Source organism: Hemicordylus capensis, chromosome 4, assembly GCF_027244095.1.
Source record: "Hemicordylus capensis ecotype Gifberg chromosome 4, rHemCap1.1.pri, whole genome shotgun sequence".
Lineage (NCBI taxonomy): Eukaryota > Metazoa > Chordata > Lepidosauria > Squamata > Cordylidae > Hemicordylus > Hemicordylus capensis.
Genome location: NC_069660.1, coordinates 236,181,684 through 236,199,404, shown reverse-complemented (window position 1 = coordinate 236,199,404; position 17,721 = coordinate 236,181,684). Strand labels below are relative to the sequence as shown.

Below are 17,721 nucleotides of genomic sequence, written 5' to 3'. Positions count from 1 at the left end.
TGTGGGATGGGAATATGTTAAGTTGGATGCTGAAATGTTTGTGCTACTGCATATTTGCATAAATATACTCCACGTGTTAAAAATACTGTGTTTGTCACAGGGTGTGTGTTTGTGTTTGTGTGTGTGTAGGGGGATGATGCTTAACTTCCAGCGCGGGAGACCTCCAAAGGCCTTTAGGTTCAGGCTTCAAAATTACTTAGGTGGACCTCTGCCTACTTGTCCTTTTATGTGGTATGAGGCACTAAGACAACAATCCCCTTTGATGAGCCCTGCATCTTGGGGCAAAACTAGATTTCCATTTGCTGCAGCAAGTGAGAGAGCAGGAGCAAGCAAAGCAGTGGATTGAAAGGTGGATCAGCAGAGCAGTGGATTGAAAGGTGCAGCGGTTGCATCTTCTTTGGTGCCAGGGAATAATTGAAGTGATAGGCACCATTTTCAATGAAGACCTGACAAGCCTGCTTTTTTGTTATATTTCAAATCATACTTCAAGGACATACACTTCAACTCCTCTTATGGGATTAGATTGGATCATTTTCAGTTTGTGACTCCTGAGGAAGTGGACAAACTGCTTTGGACTGTGTATCCTACAACCTGTTCTCTTGACCCTTGCCCAACTTGGCTTATCTCATCTGATAATCATATTATCAGAGAGGGTCTGGTAAATATATAAATGCTTCTCTGAGGCAGAGCAGGATGCCTCCTTGTCTTAAAGAGGCTATTATTAGACCACTTTTGAAGAATCCTGCATTGGATCCCTCGGAGTTAGCTAATTACAGACCTAACCTTCCATGGTTGGGCAAGGTGATTGAGTCGGTGGTGGCCTCTCAACTCCAGGCAGTTTTGTATGATACATATTATCTAGAACCATTTGAAACTGACTTTTGTGTGGGCTATGGGGTAGAGACTGCCTTGGTTGGCCTGATGGATGATGTCCAAATGGCTATCGACAGGAAGTGTGACTCTGCTGATTCTTTTGGATCTCTCGGTGGCTTTTGATACCATTGACCATGGTATCCTTCTGGACCGCCTGAGAGAGGGCACTGTTTGACAGTGGCTCCGTTGTTACCTCTCTGGTAGATTCCAGATGGTGTCTCTTGGAGACTGTTGCTCTGCAAAAGCGAGAACTGAAGTACAGTGGACCCTCGACTTACGAACTACTCAACATCTGATGTTTTCGACTTACGAACGACAAAAATGGCTGCATGCTTACGAATTTTTCGAGCTACGAACGGAAACCGTTGGCGGTTTAGATGCGGTTTCCTCGACTCACGAATTTTTAGATGCGGCTTACTCGACTTACGAATTTTTTCAGACCTCTGTGGGTGCGCTTTTCGACTAACGAAATTTTCAACCAACGAACGTGCATTCGGAACGGATTAACTTCGTAAGTCGAGGGACCACTGTATGGAGTTCCACAAGGCTCCATACAGTCTCCAATGCTCTTTAACATCTACATGGAACTGCTGGGAGAGATCATTAGGAGGTTTGGTGCTGGGTGTTATCAATATGCTGATGACACCCAGATTTACTTCTCCATGTTGATCTTCCCTAAATACCTACCTGGAGGTGGTAATGGGCTGGATGAGGGATAACAAACTGAAGGTGGATCCAAATAAGATGGAGGTACTGACTCTGGAGGGTCAGGACCCAGAGATGGTTTAGATCTGCCTGTTCTGGATGAGGTTACCCTCTCCCTGAAAGATCAGGTATGTTGCTTGGGATTGCTAATATGTGAGTTATGTCAATTTCTAGAGGTAAATGACCTAAAAACAGTGGTATGTATGCTGGTAAACTCCAGACTTGATCACTGTGATGTGCTCTACGTGTGGCTGCCTTTGTATGTAGTCCGTAAACTACAATTGGTACAGAATGCAGCAGCCAGACTGGTCTCTGGGACAACATGAAGGTACCATATAACACCGGTTTTGAATGAACTGCACTGGCTGCTGCTATGTTTCCGGGTGAAATACAAAGTGCTGGTTATTACCTATAAAGCCCTTAGCAGCTTGGGTCCAGGGTATTTAAGAGAGTGCCTCCTTTACTGCCTTTTATGATCTTCTGAAGAGGTCCGGTAACGATTGCCACCAGCTTTTCTGGTGACAACTCAGGACCAGGTTTCTTTGTGGCTGCCCCAGGGTTTTGGAATATGCTCCCTGCTGAAATTAGAGCATCTCCTTCTCTGTTTGTTTTCAGGAAAACCCTCAAGACTTTCCTGTTCTTGCAAGCTTTTAATTATAATTAATTTTAATAATTTGTTTTATATTTTTATTGTGTTATGTATTTTAATCTCTGATTTTTAATATTAAAATTTGTATACCACCTAGAGATGTACATATCAGATGATATAAAAATATTAATAAATAAATACACCCCAAGGAGACTGGGAACAGCTTCTAACTACAGCAATTGATCAAGATGCATGTGGTGCCACTATTTTGTAGACATCTAGAAAAATTTTCATTTCACAGACTCCTTTTTTACGTAATTAACAGTTTTAATCAAGTTTTTCCAATTTTTAACAAAGTAATTAGAACAAAAAGGTGGGAGTATGAGAAAATAACAGAAACAAACAGAAAGGGGGAGAAGGGAAAGGGAGGATAAAGGGGCTAACACAGGTATTGATCTGAAATAAACAGAGGAAATTATACAAATAACTCTTAAATAGTCCTTCCACATCTTGGTATGGGAGTCTTCTTTCAGCATACGACAGTAAGTTGTCAGTTCAAAAGTTGCTAGACTAGGGAGTTATCCATTGATAAACTGAGGGGCTGAATTGGTCTTTCCAACACTGTGAAACAATATGCTTTGCAACAAGTAGGGCACGGGAAAGCCATGAACTGCTACCCAGGAGATGTTCCAGACATGGTAAATAACCAAAAAGGATTGTTCTTTCACAAAATTTAAAATTGGAATTAAAAACTAGGTTGATATGGTCAATCACGTCTTACCAAAAGGGAGCTATTACATTGCAACTCCACATCATATGAATTAGGGAGCCTTGTAATTTTCACAGTGAAAACATAAGGAAGAAGCAATGATATGTTTATGGAATAAGAGTTCAGGTGTCCAATTGGTACGGAATATCAGTTTTTGCTGGATAAGCCTCAATTTAAGATCTAGGTTAGAAGATTTTTGTGCTTGCTAGAGCATTGGTCCATTGGGCTGGAATGATCTGGGTTTCCAACTCCTCCTCCTTCCACTTAGCACTCAGGAGTGAAAAGTCATAATCATTGTGGGACGTGTACCAGCAATATAAGGATATGTTGGGTTTAGGCAGATAAGCAATGCTTATGGATTTGGATCTAGAGTTTTATGATCTAAAACTCCAGATACTTCAGAAGCACCTAGAGCAGAGAACCCAAATCTGGAAGTTATACAGGTGAAACTCGGAAAATTAGAATATCGTGCAAAAGTCCATTAATTTCAGTAATGCAAATTAAAAGGTGAAACTGATATATGAGACAGACGCATTACATGCAAAGCGAGATAAGTCAAGCCTTAATTTGTTATAATTGTGATGATCATGGCGTATAGCTCATGAAAACCCCAAATCCACAATCTCAGAAAATTAGAATATTACATGGAACCAAGAAGACAAGGATTGAAGAATAGAACAATATCGGACCTCTGAAAAGTATAAGCATGCATATGTATTCAGTACTTGGTTTGGGCCCCTTTTGCAGCAATTACTGCCTCAATGCGGCGTGCCATGGATGCTATCAGCCTGTGGCACTGATGAGGTATTATGGAAGACTAGGATGCTTCATTAGCGGCCTTCAGCAATTCTGCATTGTTTGGTCTCATGTCTCTCATCCTTCTCTTAGCAATGCCCCATAGATTCTCTATGGGGTCAGGTCAGGCGAGTTTGCTGGCCAATCAAGCACAGTACACTGTATACTTTTCAGAGGTCCGATATTGTTCTATTCTTCAATCCTTGTCTTCTTGGTTCCAGGTAATATTCTAATTTTCTGAGATTGTGGATTTGGGGTTTTCATGAGATGTACGCCATGATCATCACAATTATAACAAATTAAGGCTTGACTTATCTCGCTTTGCATGTAATGTGTCTGTCTCATATATCAGTTTCACCTTTTAATTTGCATTACTGAAACTAATGGACTTTTGCACGATATTCTAATTTTCCGAGTTTCACCTGTAGCATCATCTCACAGACTTACTGCACACTTTGGTGACCACTGTCTCCTTCTGAAAGCTTGATGCAAAAAGACATGTGTTTCCATGTCTGCACTCCACTGGATGCAAATAACCAGGAGGTGTAGCACTTAGGAGACAGCTGTCTATGGAAATATCTCATCTTCCTACAAAACAGACAAAAGGTTTCACGGCTCCTAGCAAAACAGACACAAGCTTTCTTCTCAGAGATTTCTGCTGAAACATACAAATCTGTGTCAAACATATGCTCCATCGTTGCTTCCTTCTCTTCCCCCTAAATCAGCTAAGGACAATAGGAACGCAATGAAAGCTTCCATTTTTGTCTGTAAAATAAAGCCTAAAATGTACTGAATCACGTAAAACATTTCTCTTCTCATGCAAGTTCAATTTTTTTTTTGTCCTTCTCCATGGAACATACATGAAAAGTTACTGACTAGGCTGATTGCTATCTAATACTTCACAATGACCAGTTGATGTTGCATCAGTTGGAACTAAAGACGGGATATGGTCTTCTGATATCTGGGAATTTGTCTTGTCTGTGATATCTATCAGAGCTGGGAGAAAATGACATCTCTCTATTTGGGAAGTGGGGACAGAGAAATGACTGAAAGCTGTTTTACAATTTGAATACTGAGAAAATGAGTGAGCTGGATTCTCTAACTGGGCTATGGCCTTCCGGGGATATACACATTTCTTTCTGGAATCTGGTGCAGACTGTGCTGTCTGCTTTTAGGAGTGTATTTGTCTTCACCATGCTCTGCATTTATACTTGTAAAGAAAGCTAATATTACAAGACCACATTAGTGCTTTCTCAAATAAAGGAAACAAAATTCTGCATCACTCACTCACTATGTGTCACACTGCAATTAGGGATCACATAACTACACACACACACACAAGGGGGTGTGTAAGATTGGTCAGTGCAGTTTTGAATAAATACATTGTTTTCCTCAGACTTGAAAAGAATTTAACTACCTTAATCAAATAGGCATTAGGGCTGAATTTTAGGAAGAAACTAAATTTGGAAGAATGTTAGAGTGTGTTCTGTTCTTACAAACAATATTCCATTCTTTTCATCGGTGTGCATGATGAATGAAATGAATAACAAAAATTGTATAATGTAAAATGTCAAAGTTGAGGGCGGGGTGGGGGGAGTGGAGGGACAAACCAATAATTTTAAAACTGCCTTTTCAGTATTACCACAGTGAAGAACTTACAGAAGAAAAAGCATGAAGGAAATTCCTCAAGGAATCTGCTAACTTTCTTCCACTCGTTTTGTTTTCAAACACACCTCACTGTTTTAAGTGCAAAAGTAATGACCAATGAAAATACTAATATTATTGATGAACTATTTAGGCATGAAATGATCTGGGACAATTTATTATGAGGAAAATTTGTTATGGGTTGGCTAACAAATAAAGTTGTTTTTATTTTCTCCTCAGCCCAGTCTCACTAAGATCTTGTTCAATGCTTTTGTTTAGAACCACATCAATTGCCAGAGCTGGTGTACTATGAGATGCCTTGCAAGCACACAAAAAGCATTGAATATATTGTGCACATAATTAAAACATCCTTAGAATCTCAGATGCATCTCAGAGGCCACCAACAAGAAATAAACCAGCCCTTGTGTAACATTTTTAACTAGGAGCCTTAAACAGAGTAACACTGGCTCCAGGATTGAGAGATTCCCTATAGAACAACAAAGCACTGCTGGAGCAGGACCAAGGCCTATCTAGGCGAGCATCCTGTTTCACACAGTGGCCCACCAGATGCCTCTGAGAAGCTGACAGGCAAGAGGTGAGGGCATGCCTTCACTCTTGCAGTTGCTCCCCTGCAACTGGTATTTAGAGGCATCTTGCCTCTGAGGCTGGAGATGGCCTATAGCCACCAGACTAGTAGCCATTGATAGACCTGTCCTCCATGAAGTTGTCTAAGCCCCTTTGAAAGCCATCCAAGCTAGTGGCCATCACTATATCCTGTGGCAAAGAATTCCATTCTTTTTAATGTGCTGTGTGAAAAACTATTTCCTTTTGTTGGTCCTAAATTTCCTGGCCTTCAGTTTCATGGGATGACACCTAATTCTGTGTTATGAGAGAGTGAGAAAATCTTCTCTCTGTCTACCCTCTCTACTCCATGCATAGTTCTATACAGCTTTATCATGTCTCCCCATCGTCACCGCTTTTCCAAACTAAAAAGCCTCAAAAGCTGTACCACTGCTTTACAAGAAAGGTGCTCCAGGCCCCTGATCATCATGATTGAGATTTTCCTGCACTGTTTCTAGTTCTAAAATGTCCTTCTTAAGTTATGGTGACCAGAACTTCATGCAGTACTCCAAAATTAGCATTTTTATTTTCAATCCCCTTCCTCATGATCCCTAGCATAGGATTTGCCTTTTTCACAGCTGCCGCACACTGAGCGGACACTTCCAACAAGCTGTCCACTACGACCCCAAGATCTTCTCATCAGTCAGCAACAGCTCAGACCCCATCAGTCTATATGTGAAGTACAGTTAAGAACATCCTCCCTTGTCACCTCAAATTGGCCCAGTTCTTCAGCCTCGAAGCTTGAGAAGCTCTGTTCTGGAGCAAAGTTATGGCCAGTATCCACCACTGTGAAGACAGATGCAAAGAATTCATTCAGCTTCTCTGCAATCTCTTTATCTTCCTTAATAATCGCTTTCATGCCCTCATCATCTAAGGGTCCAACCACTTCCCTGGCAGATTTTCTGCTTTTGATATATTTAAAGAAGTTTTTGTTATTCCCCTTGACTATAGCAGAAATAAATATAGCATATAGACCTAGCTATATGCTACTCACTCTCTTTTTGTATCCCTTATTGTCTCCTTGCATTTCTTTTGCCAGGGTTTATGATCCTTTCTGTTGTCTTCTGGTGCAGTATTTGGGCTCTGGGGGGCAGGGCTCTGCACAGTTGAGCTTTCTTGAGGCCAACCCCCAGAAAGGCCAAGCGAGGTTCAAGAGAGCCGCTGCATGTCTGGGTGAGCGATCTGCCCACCCAGTGACAGGTAATGGATCATCTGCAGGGAAAGCTGGGAAATCCCACTCTCCCTGCAGACCCACCCAAAGTTCTTCACATGGATTGTATGAAGAGCTTCAATGTTTATTTCTAAAATACAGAGGCGCAATGTAAAATATGGTAATTGTGAAACCTGAAACAATTGTATTGGGGTGAAAGCAGCTTTCGGGACATGGTAAAGAGGGAAGGGGAGCGAGGAAGTAAAGGCTCTAATGGCCTGGCAATTGGCAGGTGTTGCAAGGTGTAGGCAGAAGGGTGAGGGGAGAGATTGAGAAAAGAGATAATCCGGAACAGTTTTGATACCTGTCCTCTTCTGTTTTGTGCCTTTCAAAGCTCTAACAGTTTGGGGTCAAGGTAGTATTTGGGTGACTGCCTTCTTGGCTCTCCTGCATGAATCTGCCTAGCCCATGAGTACATTCAGGAAGGCTCCAGTGCAGGTTATCTTTCCATGGGAAGCATCAGGGCCTTCTCAGGTCAGCTCCTGATTTCTGGAATTCCTTCTCCTAGCAGATCTGGTGGGCATCTCCTTGGCAGTGTTTCAGTTCCAAGTGGAAACAGCATCCTGTTTCCAACAAGGGTCAGCTAGATGCCACAAGCGGCTTCAAACATGGCGGCAGACTCCATTTTGTTGTATATCTGCACACAGAGGCGTATCTATTGTGGAGCAGGCAGGGCATGTGCCCCGGGCGCCACTTGAAGGGGGGGCGCCATTTATTATTTTAAAAAAATAAAAATAAAAATGACCGCCGAAAACAAAATGGCCACCGTGCATGCTCAAATGGCATCTGTGAGGCACTAGGCCACGCCAGGCCTTGCAGAGGCCATTTAATCATGCACAGTGGCCATTTTGTTTTCAGCAGCCTTTTTTTTTAAAAAATTATTTTTTAAAAATGGCCACCACACATGCTCAAATGGTCCCTGTGAGGTACCAGAGACCAGTGGGGGGCAACCTTTGCAAACCCCCCCACGGCCTTTAGGAAGCCCCCCAAAGGGGCTACAGGTAAAAAGTTTTTGTAAAAAAATTTAATATACTATAAGTCACTGTACACATATTCAGATTGGCACTATGTACAGAGAATCAGGGCTTGTGAATACTGAGCTGAAGCTTATGAGCTAGGGTTGTATTCATTTGCTCTTATTTTGCTTCTTGTGATAAGTGAGTTAAATGTGATGTCTTGATAATATGGCTATTAATGGTGAGTTTGTCTTTGAATCAGTGTGAAATCCTTAGTATTAAGGCCCACTGGGAGTTTCTTGCTCTCTTTCGCTCATTTTAACTGTCTTTCTGAAATACTAGAATATATTCCAAGCAGTGACACAGTTTACTCTGCATATCCTTTAATTATTTTCAGAGTATCTGGGAAAAGTCAAATCCTCCACTTATTTTTAAAACTTATGTAATAATGATGCTACAATGCATAGTAGAGAATTAGACAGGGACTTCTGTTTAGTTTTCCAAGTACACCTCCACATAATATTTGGGTATTTCATGAGCCTTAGCATACTTAAATTTGTAGTTTTCCAGCATTTTGTGGACTGGCTACATCCACTGCTAAATAGTTTTGGAAATATTAAAAGATGAACGAGCTTGACTTGTATTTTTGAGCTGATATTATGGTAAAGTTATCTGAAAGATGGGTGTCAGATGTTTGGACAAGGGGCGCAATTTCGGTGGTTGCCCTAGGCGCTATTTTCCCTAGATACGCTTCTGTCTACACATTCTGGTATTCAGAAGTATCCTGCCTTCAGCCTTGTGATTAGCTACCATAAACCAACCATTTATGGACCTATCCCAATTTTTAATGCCTGAGGATATGCATTTTCAACTTGATGGTAGTAATAATAATAGCAGCCATACAAGGATGAAATCATAAATCTTAAGCTGAAAAGAGTAAAACCACACCAAATGCGGTGGGACAAACATCATTTTCAAAAGTCAGACAATATTCTACCCATTTCAAAACAGAGGCTTGAGAAAATAAACACACTTCTCACATCTTCCATGTGATCTGCTCTGCCCCTGAATGTCCTTAAATCTAAAAAAAATGAACATTTTAAGATTTCAGACAGTTCCTCCTAGAACCAACCTCTTACTGTTATTTTTCTTAGCATATCCTTTCATTATTAAAGGCTTGGTGCTGCAGCTGTCTTGCATACAGTTCCTCCCTTTGAAGTCCCAATAGCTTCCAGCACTGAGTGGACTGCAGACTTTGCCTCTGTGTGTTTTGGTTATGTAACAGATTAGATCACCATAGCACAGTCAGATGATCTCAACAGAGTGGAAATGAGGGATTTGAGCAGGGGAGAGAGAGCGAGAGCGTGCGCTTGTTTCTGTATGACTTAAAGGGGAAAAATATTCAAGATAGCACTGTGTCAGTGAATTTGAACATAGCTGTACAAAATCTTCCATTTTTTCATTAGAAAAATGATTCCCATATGGCAAGTAATAGGAAACTTGAGGGTTGGTCTCTACACTTCTGGCAACAGATATTGTAGTAGAAGCAGCACAAGTGATATAGACAATGATATATGATATAGTGTTTCTTAACATAGAGAAAATTTCCATGTTTTTGTTGTTGTTGTTTTTAACTAAAATCCAGAAAATCATTTGGGTGACCTTTAATGGTACATAGAGAAAAATTTCAGGTTACCTCTTCCTCTATCCTCATAGAAGCATATATAGCCCATCAGGATTATCAAAATGTTAGAGTCACATGTGCACCATAGAAATTTGTGTTAAAGGCTTTGGTTTGGTCAACAATTTTAAAAAGTGCTAATAGCTCCTGCAGCAGGAAAATAAAAAGACGAGTAAGATTTTCTGTGTGTAGGTAGGTAAATTAATAATGTAACATGTAAGTTAGAAAGACACAAATCTTCTAAAACAGAGTTCCACAATAGGGTCCTGCTTTCCTTTTTGTCACCTGATTGTGTTCAGATAGAAGTTTCAGCCCCTTTCCCCCCAGCTTTTGATTTTTCTTGAAGGTGTTTCATTTCTTGCACGATACACAGCAGAGAATCAGCCACATAACGGATAAGGCAGCTGAGACCATCAAATGCCATACTCATACAATGCATATTTCAGACAAGCAGCTGACTTTTGCATCTCTAATAATGTTCAAGTGAAATCTCAGTTTTTGTAACATATTAATGAAGAATGAAATGTTGCCTTAATGTCGATGAGTAAGCCATTCCCCAAGTCATCAAGGGAGAAGGGGAAAATAATAATTAGAAGTAATGCTTGAAAGACTATGGTGTAGTTTAATGGCAGGTTGGCCTTTTCCTCCCGCCCCTCAAATCATGCTAGAGGAAAATTACCAATGAGTCATGATATGCTGCAAGTGCTCCAGTGAGGGGCATATCAGAGTATGATTCATAAATAATTGCTTGGAGGAATGAAAAAGTCGACCAATATCTTCTAAATCAGGGAGACCTGTCAGAAAGATTTAGTTTATATATAGACAAGAACAAGATTAATGACCAGTGTCTATATAACTTTAATTAGTTCTTGCAATGTGCATTTCATGTATATACCACACATGTATTCATATTCAATACTTTTTAAAGAAAGTTGTTCTAGAAATTCACTGCTGGAACTGGGGCTCTCTTCTTGTAAGAAGCTGTGTCTCATGTTAGTAACTATGTTGCACAGCGATTAACAATGATGTTGCCTTAATCATTTTCAAGACTCTAGTAATTTCATGTGATGAAGCCTAGAGAATCCAGACCACATCAACGCGAAACTAAGAGCTGATCATTTAGAAGACTTTCAGGTTTGAATGACCTCCTTGTCCTTTCTCCCCTTGCTAACGGGGAGACTTTGCTAGATGCTGCTTCTGCAATCTCATTTTGCCCAGTTGAGAGTTCTATAATGACTTCTCTCAGATGGAATGCCGGCACTTCCATACTCAGGATTTTGCCTTTTAAACATTTTCCAATATCCCTGAATCCTAGCGCAGGACCATAATATACGTTTGATGCCCACACCTCTGCACAGTTCCTCCAGCATGTATTAATCTTTTTCAGTTTGATAACTCAGAGCCTGTATGTATTATTGTGCATCCCATATAGCAGTGATCTTCACTATTTTTCAAGCCACTTTGGCAAAAAGCCTTCACTATGAGACTCATTTGCCAATGTGCTGACCTCTGCACAGTACTTTAGTTTTCTCAGTGCAGAGAGAGCCTTTTAGAGAAATGAAGCCCTCTCTTAAGAGAGCTATGAGAAGTGCTAAGAAAGGCTATACTTCCCAGCACTCTCTGCACGCCTTCCAAAGTGGTGCAAGGGACTCAAAAGGGCTCCATTTCCCTTAAAGGAGCCCCACTGGCACTAGGCAAAGTGCAGCACTGCATGATGGGAATGGTCACTTCCACATGGTGCTGGGCAGGGTGGAGGACTGTGTGGAGTATTCAGCTTTGGGTGAAGCTTTGCACAGGCCCAATAAACAATTAGTCAAGGATCTGCAATTAGGGTTGATGGAAGCCGCCATTGGCTCTCAGGCTTTATAGTAAAGAACACTGCCATATAGTATCCTCTGAGGCTTAATACTATTGTGTGCTATCGTTCCATTTTTTGGTGCTATAACATTTGCCCAGTTCTCTGTATGCCCAACTTGAATACTGGAATTAGAACTGTATCTAATTTCTCTGTCACACTTGCTAAACTGCTTTCCTTAACAAGCATGTACTTAGATTGTATCAGATGTCTTAAGATTTGGGCCTTAGTGCTTTATAACAATCAGTAACGTCAACTAGAATTTAGAAATACGTTATCTTAAATCCTGTTCGGACCGGATTTCCACCAGAATTATAACCCCCTTCTCAAAAAGAAACAACTGTTATTGCTTCAGTACAACTTCTCCTTGACTTCCCACTGCTTACTTCTGCTCACAGGAGTAAGCAGACTTCAGTCTTGTGTGGTAAAAAAATATTTTCCTAGAATCCTTGTGGTCCACCAGTGTGTGCTAACATACAAAACAAAGCTGCATGCTTGGTACAACTAATCTGTGGTAAGTGATTCTGAATCATGCTTCATGATTCATGCTTAGGAATAGATGTAGGACCTTGCTGCAACAGACAAATACCAGCACAGTCCAGCATTATTTGAAAAAATGCCAATTACCCTGGTCTACAGGTAGAGATGGCCGTGGTAAACCCCTCCTGTATTCTACCAAAGACAACCACAGGGCTCTGTGGTCACCAGGAGTTGACACTGACTTGATGGCACACTTTACCTTTACTTTACTTTCTGTCTACTCCTGCTCTTAGACTACCTGGGAGAAAGTCGGGGAGTCTGTTCACTGTGATCATTTGAAGAGAGAACTGATATTCCATCTCCAGGCGCCTTTTGGTTTTGCTCCACATCTCCAGTTCTCCTCTCACCCATGCAGTGGTCTTTTTCCTATTCGTCCTTGATCCATGTATGATCTAAGGTTAGCCATATAATATAATTTTTTGAAGTCTGGTAATCAAGATCCTTCTGCCTCAATTGGTAGCTGAAATATTTTGATCCTAACATGGAGTGTTTGGAATGCTCGGAGCCACCTCGCTACTACTTTTTTCAGGGATTTGATGAATTCATGTGGGTTCTGTGTGGGCAACATCTTAAAAAAATACTTTTGGTAAACAGTTCATTTTTAATAGCAGATATCCTTCCCAGCCAGCTAATATTTTAACCAGGGTTTTGCTTTCTCCTTTGGCTAAGCCAGAAAGGGTGGACAATTTGCCTTATAGAGCCTAGAAATGAAGTTTGTAGATTTATTCCTAGATAGCACTTAGCAATAGCACTTACATTTATATACCGCTCTATAGCCGGAGCTCTCTAAGCGGTTTACAATGATTTAGCATATTGCCCCCAACATTCTGGGTACTCATTTTACCGACCTCGGAAGGATGGAAGGCTGAGTCAACCTTGAGCCCCTGGTCAGGATCGAACTTGTAACCTTCTGGTTACAGGGTGACAGTTTTACCACTGCGCCACCAGGGGCTCTTAGATACCTAATTTACTGGGGGGTGGGTGGGGTGCCTAAGGACTGTCTTTTAAAAATACATTCAGCCAATTATATGCAGATCTTACTGTAAATTAAGAATGCTTACTTATAATAAAATATTGTGTTTGAGATGTGTCTAGAACATTGACCCTTTGGGTTGTACCATAACTCTTTATATTTAAACTGGAAACACCTGGTGTAGGTGGGCAGATTTTAAGCTTTGCTATAAGGTACAAAGAGTTAAATATATGTGCTGAAATTTAACAGCACTGCAAATAGTCTAGTCAAGTATAACATACTTGATGTCCTCTGCATAAGCACCAATGTGACTTTGTGGACTGCTGAGACTCAGTCTGTTGCGACGGGCATCAGTTGCCACAGGCAAGTAATCACAAGAAACTGACCTTGGTGAAAGTACATTTTACACTTCAGTGCTGTTTAAGTGTGTGTGTGTGTGTGAGAGAGAGAGAGAGTGCAAGAGAGAGAGAGAGCATGCGCACACAATGATATGACTAAAAAGAAGGCAATTGGATTATTACCATTTCACTCTTACACATTAAAATAGTTGGTAAAGGAAGTGAAGTTTTTGTTGCACAAAGAAAAACTAAACTTGCTGGCACACCAGTTTAATATAATTGAAGACTGGCTACTTCAAAAATCTCCTCTCCAGGAACATGCAAGACAAAAGATAATTCAAGAATAAGAATTATTCTTCAATGTATAATATTGCCACACTCATTGCATTCAAAAGCAACATTTTTGACACACACTTTTTTTAACAAGACCTAGTAGGAGTTTAGACATTAGGATCACTTCTTTTTTTCTTTTTCAAAAAAGTACTTAACTACTTCTATAAATCCTAGCCATTTCTTCAAATTACAGTTAGAGACTGTCAGGGTTACTGCAACTTCAGCTTTTTAGACAAATGCTACAGATGTATCAAACCATTACGAATGAACCATACATATAAAGAATTTAAATGCATAGAAACACTATATGGACACAGACACATACTGGTGTGTGTCACACACACACACACACACACACACACACACACACACACACACACAGCCAGTACCCAAACACAAATTAGTGCAGATGATTTCAGTTGCAGATCCTGCATAAGGCTTGCTGTGCCAGCAATAGTGCAACTTTGTGCTGCGATTCTAATGAACAACTTGCAGCAGTAGTGAAAATGGATACACTAATGTAAGAATTCATATTAATAGCTTAGGGATCAACAGTCAATACATCTGAAGCTGAAACCATAAATCATAATGACATACCTAGACCAAAGGTTTATTATAATCTCCGACATCCCGCCATTTGTCAAGCCTGAAACAAAGTCATCAAATGTCTATATGAAAAAGAGATATTATTGTTCTATTAAGTTGCTAGATACGTGGTTCAAGTGCACATTGATGGTAGCGCTAATTGTCTGAGGGCCAAGACTTCATTTCATTTCAATTCATTCAATTCAGAAATGATTAGCTTTGATGGAAGAAGTGTAAAAAATGCAATGTGAGGATATAACAAGTGTCTTTTTGCCTAATACACCAATTTGGCAGGCAGGGGTGGGGTTTCAAGATGTGTAGAAAATAGATAGGCATGTGGCCATGTTTCTAGTATATTTTACATATGTTTTCATGAGCATTGATTTTTGTTTGTGCTGGAAAAGTCATATGACATTCATCCTAAAAAAATAAAAAGCATTTATATACTCTGTCACACGTGGTTCATTGCAGCTAATTAAGAACTTATCGCAACCTCCAATTTAAAAGGGTGACATTTTCTATGTGTGCTTTTCAGCTTGCACATACAATGGCTTGAGGCATTGAACTACACAGTTTGTCAAGCTAGAAACAATGTTTCCCAGAGACATTGATGACTCAAGCCTGACAAGCTGATCGGCCAGGGCAGAATGTACATATTTTAGACAGCAATGTGGTAACTTACAAGAACTTTCAAATAAATAAATAATTCAGCCTAGACAGCTAACACAATTGCAGTTGCTTCAAATAAGTATACTTTTTATATTATTCTTCAAACATGCTTTTCTCAGAAATAATATTTAAGATTCTTATTTATTTATTTATTTATTTATTTTATTTGACATTGTTTTTTTACCCCCCAAAACTTACGTCTCTGGGTGGTTTACAATAAAACAAAATAAATGACAATAGAAAAAGTTAAAACATTACAAACAATATTTAAACTGTGTTAAAACTATTAAAACAGTATATAATTAAAAGCTGGGTTAACAAATGCATCTTTAAAAATTTTTTTAAGTTGTCAGAGATGGGGAGGTTCTTATTTCAGAAGGTCGTGTATTCCAAAGCTTCAGGGCAGCAGTAGAGAAGGCCCATCCCCGAGTAGCTACCAGATGAACTAGGGGCAACTGAAGACCTCCCCTCTCCTGATGATCTCAATGGCTGGCGAGGTTCTTGACGAAAAAGATGTTGGACCAAGTCTCACAATCAGTGAGACCCGGATTTTCCGAGTGTGTGGGGAGAGCAGGCTAAGCCCACTCTCCCCCCACACGAGTGGGGAGGCAGCCCTGGGTGGCTGGATCGGCCGCCTACACGATTGCTGGCTCTGTGATGGAGCTGGCAGGGGCTGGGGAGCTCTGGGGAGCCCATGTGGCCCCCGGAAGCTCCAGTATGCCCTGCACGAGCGTGCAGGGCATACTGAAAAGACCCCTGGAGCCAGGAGGCAGCTTTTCACCTCCCCTCTGGGGGTCTACTTGCGAGTAGCCATGGCATGGAGCTGTGCTGCAGCTACTAATGATCAGATAGCCTGGGTTTGTGGAGCGCTCTCTCTGCAAACCTGAGCTAAGGGGAGGGGTACTTGAGCAGGTTAACCGCTCTAGAACCACCGGGCTCGCAGCCGAGCCCGGTGGTTCTCATGATCAGCAAAAATCAGGCTAGTGGAGGCTAGCCCGATTTTTGCTGATCATGAGAATACCCCCGTTCTCTTAAATACCCAGGGCCCAAGCCATTTAGGGCTTTATAGGTTATAACCATCACCTTGTATCTTGCCCGGAAACTTATCGGCAGCCAGTGTAGCTCTTTTGATACGGGAGTAATATGTTCTCTCCGAGATGACCCAGAGACCAACCTGGCTGTCGCATTCTGGACCAACTGTAGTTTCTGAACTACATGCAAAGGCAGCCCCACATAAAGCACATTGCAGTAGTCCAGTCTGGAGGTTACCAGTATATGTACCACTGTTCTGAGGTTGTTTATTTCTGAGGTTGTTTATATCAAGAAATAGATGCAGCTGGAGGACTATAGGGAGGGCTAAAGGCCACCTCCAGCCTCAAAGGCAGGATGCCTCTGAGTTCCAGTTGCAGGGAAGTAACAGCAGGCGAAAGGGCATGCCCTCAACTCCTGCCTGTGGCTTCCAGCGGCATCTGGTAGGCCACTGTGTGAAACAGGATGCTGGACTAGATGGGTCTTGGGTCTGATCCAGTAGGGCTCTTATGTTCTTATTTTTTATTTTCCCCCACATATACCAAGGTCAGGTGTTTATCCAACCAGAGATTTGTGAAACCGCGGATGTAGAGTCCGCTGATGTCAAGGTTCTTTTGTATTTAAATTCTGTATATCCAGATACTTGCTTTTTAACTCTCTCTTCATTTATTCTCTTCACATCTTCAGTTACTAAATTAAGGATAACATTAATTTAATGCCTGAATCAGTTGGGATAGTTGAACTTTGATATTATATGTCATTTCCATTTATGTGTCACGCAAATATTTTAAGATACCATGGTTTTCTTCATATATCATAACATTTGATGAGTGGTCCTAAAAATATAGGAAAGTGAATCTTGCATAAAGGCTCCTTAGGTATATATTGCTAATCCATAATGAAGGCAAATTATAGAAAAAGAGCTGTGATACCAAAAGAGTAGTCTGTCTAGGTGATTATATCTACTACGTTCACCAGTTTCTGTTCTACCAGCTGTATTAATCACTCTTTTCAGCGTATATAGCACGAGCCAATATTCTCAGAATATTTCCAATATTCTCGGAATATTTCCAATATTCTCGGAATATTTCATACTGTCGCACCATATGGAGACAGCAACAGTGGCATTTCCAACTTGTTATCGTGGAGTTGTAACACCGGGGCTATTCATACGATTGTAGAAAATCAGGCTAGCCTCTGCTAGTCCAATTTTCTACAATTGTGAGAACCACCGAGCTCGGCTGCAAGCCTGGTGGTTCTTGAGCACGTAACCCGCTCAAGTAGCCTGCCCCTAAAACCGGGTTTGCGGAGCAAGTGCTCCGCAAACCTGGTTTTTAAAATTATGAGTAGCCGCGGTGGGGCTCTGTGCCATGGTTACTCATGAGTAGACCCCCTGCGGGCAGCTGAAAAGCAGCCTCCTGACTCGGGGGTCTCTCCAGTATGCCCTGCACTCTCGTGCAGGGCATACTGGAGCTTCTGGGGGCCGCGAGGCCCCCAAACTCCCAGGCCCCGCCGGCTCTGTCATGGAGCCGGCAATTGTGTGGGTGGCCGATCCG

At 41.2% G+C, this 17,721-nt stretch overlaps 1 protein-coding gene and 1 long non-coding RNA gene across 4 annotated transcripts in view; one reads left to right on the top strand and one right to left on the bottom strand.

The window, feature by feature from the left end:
• The window catches only part of LDLRAD4 (low density lipoprotein receptor class A domain containing 4), a 452,021-nt gene that overhangs the window by 89,493 nt on the left and 344,807 nt on the right, over positions 1 to 17,721 (top strand). The gene's annotated exons all lie outside the window — the stretch shown is intronic.
• Positions 6,501 to 9,405, bottom strand: LOC128322370 (uncharacterized). The gene is made up of 2 exons (XR_008305677.1): positions 9,302 to 9,405; positions 6,501 to 6,782 (listed from the first exon to the last, which is right to left on the bottom strand). It is a non-coding gene; the product is annotated as an uncharacterized LOC128322370 (long non-coding RNA).